Below are 6,309 nucleotides of genomic sequence, written 5' to 3' on the forward strand. Positions count from 1 at the left end.
AACCCGCGCCCTCACAAGTACGCTCCCCCTAAAGCGTTGTCGTACCCTCACCTGGACCCTAAACGGTCCCTGTCCCCTAACCCTAACCCTAGCCCGAACCCTAACCCTAACCCTTCCCCGAAGCCTGACCCTCACCCGTCCCCTCATCCTAACCCGTACGCTGACACTAACCCGCGCCCTCACACGTACGCTCCCCCTAAAGCGTTGTCGTACCCTCACCAGGATCCTAAACCGTCCCCGTCCCCTAACCCTAACCCTAGCCCGAACCCTAACCCTAACCCTTCCGCGAAGCCTGACCCTCACCCGTCCCCTAATCCTAACCCGTACGCTGACACTATCCCGCGCCCTCACACGTACGCTCCCCCTAAAGCGTTGTCGTACCCTCACCAGGATCCTAAACCGTCCCCGTCCCCTAACCCTAACCCTAGCCCGAACCCTAACCCTAACCCTTCCCCGAAGCCTGACCCTCACCCGTCCCCTAATCCTAACCCGTACGCTGACACTAACCCGTGCCCTCACACGTACGCTCCCCCTAAAGCATTGTCGTACCCTCACCTGGCCCCTAAACCGTCCCCGTCCCCTAACCCTAACCCTAGCCCGAACCCTAACCCTAACCCTTCCCCGAAGCCTGACCCTCACCCGTCCCCTAATCCTAACCCGTACGCTGACACTAACCCGCGCCCTCACACGTACGCTCCCCCTAAAGCGTTGTCGTACCCTCACCTGGACCCTAAACCGTCCCCGTCCCCTAACCCTAACCCTAGCCCGAACCCTAACCCTAACCCTTCCCCGAAGCCTGACCCTCACCCGTCCCCTCATCCTAACCCGTACGCTGACACTAACCCGCGACCTCACACGTACGCTCCCCCTAAAGCGTTGTCGTACCTTCAACTGTACCCTAAACCGTCCCCGTCCCCTAACCCTAACCCTAGCCCGAACCCTAACCCTAACCCTTCCCCGAAGCCTGACCCTCACCCGTCCCCTCATCCTAACCCGTACGCTGACACTAACCCGCGCCCTCACACGTACGCTCCCCCTAAAGCGTTGTCGTACGCTCACCAGGATCCTAAACCGTCCCCGTCCCCTAACCCTAACCCTAGCCCGAACCCTAACCCTAACACTTCCCCGAAGCCTGACCCTCACCCGTCCCCTAATCCTAACCCGTACGCTGACACTAACCCGCGCCCTCACACGTACGCTCGCCCTAAAGCGTTGTCGTACCCTCACCTGGACCCTAAACCGTCCCCGTCCCCTAACCCTAACCCTAGCCCGAACCCTAACCCTAACCCTTCCCCGAAGCCTGACACTCACCCGTCCCCTAATCCTAACCCGTACGCTGACACTAACCCGCGACCTCACACGTACGCTCCCCCTAAAGCGTTGTCGTACCCTCACCAGGATCCTAAACCGTCCCCGTCCCCTAACCCTAACCCTAGCCCGAACCCTAACCCTAACACTTCCCCGAAGCCTGACCCTCACCCGTCCCCTAATCCTAACCCGTACGCTGACACTAACCCGCGCCCTCACACGTACGCTCCCCCTAAAGCGTTGTCGTACCCTCACCTGGACCTTAAACCGTCCCCGTCCCCTAACCCTAACCCTAGCCCGAACCCTAACCCTAACCCTTCCCCGAAGCCTGACCCTCACCCGTCCCCGAATCCTAACCCGTACGCTGACACTAACCCGCGCCCTCACACGTACGCTCCCCCTAAAGCGTTGTCGTACCCTCACCAGGATCCTAAACCTTCCCCGTCCCCTAACCCTAACCCTAGCCCGAACCCTAACCCTAACCCTTCCCCGAAGCCTGACCCTCACCCGTCCCCTAATCCTAACCCGTACGCTGACACTAACCCGCGCCCTCACAAGTACGCTCCCCCTAAAGCGTTGTCGTACCCTCACCTGGACCCTAAACGGTCCCTGTCCCCTAACCCTAACCCTAGCCCGAACCCTAACCCTAACCCTTCCCCGAAGCCTGACACTCACCCGTCCCCTCATCCTAACCCGTACGCTGACACTAACCCGCGCCCTCACACGTACGCTCCCCCTAAAGCGTTGTCGTACCCTCACCAGGATCCTAAACCGTCCCCGTCCCCTAACCCTAACCCTAGCCCGAACCCTAACCCTAACCCTTCCGCGAAGCCTGACCCTCACCCGTCCCCTAATCCTAACCCGTACGCTGACACTATCCCGCGCCCTCACACGTACGCTCCCCCTAAAGCGTTGTCGTACCCTCACCAGGATCCTAAACCGTCCCCGTCCCCTAACCCTAACCCTAGCCCGAACCCTAACCCTAACCCTTCCCCGAAGCCTGACCCTCACCCGTCCCCTAATCCTAACCCGTACGCTGACACTAACCCGTGCCCTCACACGTACGCTCCCCCTAAAGCGTTGTCGTACCCTCACCTGGACCCTAAACCGTCCCCGTCCCCTAACCCTAACCCTAGCCCGAACCCTAACCCTAACACTTCCCCGAAGCCTGACCCTCACCCGTCCCCTAATCCTAACCCGTACGCTGACACTAACCCGCGCCCTCACACGTACGCTCGCCCTAAAACGTTGTCGTACCCTCACCTGGACCCTAAACCGTCCCCGTCCCCTAACCCTAACCCTAGCCCGAACCCTAACCCTAACCCTTCCCCGAAGCCTGACACTCACCCGTCCCCTAATCCTAACCCGTACGCTGACACTAACCCGCGACCTCACACGTACGCTCCCCCTAAAGCGTTGTCGTACCCTCACCAGGATCCTAAACCGTCCCCGTCCCCTAACCCTAACCCTAGCCCGAACCCTAACCCTAACACTTCCCCGAAGCCTGACCCTCACCCGTCCCCTAATCCTAACCCGTACGCTGACACTAACCCGCGCCCTCACACGTACGCTCCCCCTAAAGCGTTGTCGTACCCTCACCTGGACCCTAAACCGTCCCCGTCCCCTAACCCTAACCCTAGCCCGAACCCTAACCCTAACCCTTCCCCGAAGCCTGACCCTCACCCGTCCCCGAATCCTAACCCGTACGCTGACACTAACCCGCGCCCTCACACGTACGCTCCCCCTAAAGCGTTGTCGTACCCTCACCAGGATCCTAAACCTTCCCCGTCCCCTAACCCTAACCCTAGCCCGAACCCTAACCCTAACCCTTCCCCGAAGCCTGACCCTCACCCGTCCCCTAATCCTAACCCGTACGCTGACACTAACCCGCGCCCTCACAAGTACGCTCCCCCTAAAGCGTTGTCGTACCCTCACCTGGACCCTAAACGGTCCCTGTCCCCTAACCCTAACCCTAGCCCGAACCCTAACCCTAACCCTTCCCCGAAGCCTGACCCTCACCCGTCCCCTCATCCTAACCCGTACGCTGACACTAACCCGCGCCCTCACACGTACGCTCCCCCTAAAGCGTTGTCGTACCCTCACCAGGATCCTAAACCGTCCCCGTCCCCTAACCCTAACCCTAGCCCGAACCCTAACCCTAACCCTTCCGCGAAGCCTGACCCTCACCCGTCCCCTAATCCTAACCCGTACGCTGACACTATCCCGCGCCCTCACACGTACGCTCCCCCTAAAGCGTTGTCGTACCCTCACCAGGATCCTAAACCGTCCCCGTCCCCTAACCCTAACCCTAGCCCGAACCCTAACCCTAACCCTTCCCCGAAGCCTGACCCTCACCCGTCCCCTAATCCTAACCCGTACGCTGACACTAACCCGTGCCCTCACACGTACGCTCCCCCTAAAGCATTGTCGTACCCTCACCTGGACCCTAAACCGTCCCCGTCCCCTAACCCTAACCCTAGCCCGAACCCTAACCCTAACCCTTCCCCGAAGCCTGACCCTCACCCGTCCCCTAATCCTAACCCGTACGCTGACACTAACCCGCGCCCTCACACGTACGCTCCCCCTAAAGCGTTGTCGTACCCTCACCTGGACCCTAAACCGTCCCCGTCCCCTAACCCTAACCCTAGCCCGAACCCTAACCCTAACCCTTCCCCGAAGCCTGACCCTCACCCGTCCCCTCATCCTAACCCGTACGCTGACACTAACCCGCGACCTCACACGTACGCTCCCCCTAAAGCGTTGTCGTACCTTCAACTGTACCCTAAACCGTCCCCGTCCCCTAACCCTAACCCTAGCCCGAACCCTAACCCTAACCCTTCCCCGAAGCCTGACCCTCACCCGTCCCCTCATCCTAACCCGTACGCTGACACTAACCCGCGCCCTCACACGTACGCTCCCCCTAAAGCGTTGTCGTACGCTCACCAGGATCCTAAACCGTCCCCGTCCCCTAACCCTAACCCTAGCCCGAACCCTAACCCTAACACTTCCCCGAAGCCTGACCCTCACCCGTCCCCTAATCCTAACCCGTACGCTGACACTAACCCGCGCCATCACACGTACGCTCGCCCTAAAGCGTTGTCGTACCCTCACCTGGACCCTAAACCGTCCCCGTCCCCTAACCCTAACCCTAGCCCGAACCCTAACCCTAACCCTTCCCAGAAGCCTGACACTCACCCGTCCCCTAATCCTAACCCGTACGCTGACACTAACCCGCGACCTCACACGTACGCTCCCCCTAAAGCGTTGTCGTACCCTCACATGGACCCTAAACCGTCCCCGTCCCCTAACCCTAACCCTAGCCCGAACCCTAACCCTAACCCTTCTCCGAAGCCTGACCCTCACCCGTCCCCTAATCCTAACCCGTACGCTGACACTAACCCGCGCCCTCACACGTACGCTCCCCCTAAAGCGTTGTCGTACCCTCACCAGGATCCTAAACCTTCCCCGTCACCTAACCCTAACCCTAGCCCGAAACCTAACCCTAACCCTTCCCCGAAGCCTGACCCTCACCCGTCCCCGAATCCTAACCCGTACGCTGACACTAACCCGCGCCCTCACACGTACGCTCCCCCTAAAGCGTTGTCGTACCCTCACCAGGATCCTAAACCTTCCCCGTCCCCTAACCCTAACCCTAGCCCGAACCCTAACCCTAACCCTTCCCCGAAGCCTGACCCTCACCCGTCCCCTAATCCTAACCCGTACGCTGACACTAACCCGCGCCCTCACACGTACGCTCCCCCTAAAGCGTTGTCGTACCCTCACCAGGATCCTAAACCGTCCCTGTCCCCTAACCCTAACCCTAGCCCGAACCCTAACCCTAACCCTTCCCCGAAGCCTGACCCTCACCCGTCCCCTAATCCTAACCCGTACGCTGACACTAACCCGCGCCCTCACACGTACGCTCCCCCTAAAGCATTGTCGTACCCTCACCTGGACCCTAAACCGTCCCCGTCCCCTAACCCTAACCCTAGCCCGAACCCTAACCCTAACCCTTCCCCGAAGCCTGACCCTCACCCGTCCCCTAATCCTAACCCGTACGCTGACACTAACCCGCGCCCTCACAAGTACGCTCCCCCTAAAGCGTTGTCGTACCCTCACCTGGACCCTAAACGGTCCCTGTCCCCTAACCCTAACCCTAGCCCGAACCCTAACCCTAACCCTTCCCCGAAGCCTGACCCTCACCCGTCCCCTCATCCTAACCCGTACGCTGACACTAACCCGCGCCCTCACACGTACGCTCCCCCTAAAGCGTTGTCGTACCCTCACCAGGATCCTAAACCGTCCCCATCCCCTAACCCTAACCCTAGCCCGAACCCTAACCTTAACCCTTCCGCGAAGCCTGACCCTCACCCGTCCCCTAATCCTAACCCGTACGCTGACACTATCCCGCGCCCTCACACGTACGCTCCCCCTAAAGCGTTGTCGTACCCTCACCAGGATCCTAAACCGTCCCCGTCCCCTAACCCTAACCCTAGCCCGAACCCTAACCCTAACCCTTCCCCGAAGCCTGACCCTCACCCGTCCCCTAATCCTAACCCGTACGCTGACACTAACCCGTGCCCTCACACGTACGCTCCCCCTAAAGCATTGTCGTACCCTCACCTGGACCCTAAACCGTCCCTGTCCCCTAACCCTAACCCTAGCCCGAACCCTAACCCTAACCCTTCCCCGAAGCCTGACCCTCACCCGTCCCCTAATCCTAACCCGTACGCTGACACTAACCCGCGCCCTCACACGTACGCTCCCCCTAAAGCGTTGTCGTACCCTCACCTGGACCCTAAACCGTCCCCGTCCCCTAACCCTAACCCTAGCCCGAACCCTAACCCTAACCCTTCCCCGAAGCCTGACCCTCACCCGTCCCCTCATCCTAACCCGTACGCTGACACTAACCCGCGACCTCACACGTACGCTCCCCCTAAAGCGTTGTCGTACCTTCAACTGTACCCTAAACCGTCCCCGTCCCCTAACCCTAACCCTAGC

Source organism: Pseudorca crassidens, chromosome X (genome assembly GCF_039906515.1).
Source record: "Pseudorca crassidens isolate mPseCra1 chromosome X, mPseCra1.hap1, whole genome shotgun sequence".
Taxonomy (NCBI): Eukaryota; Metazoa; Chordata; class Mammalia; order Artiodactyla; family Delphinidae; genus Pseudorca; species Pseudorca crassidens.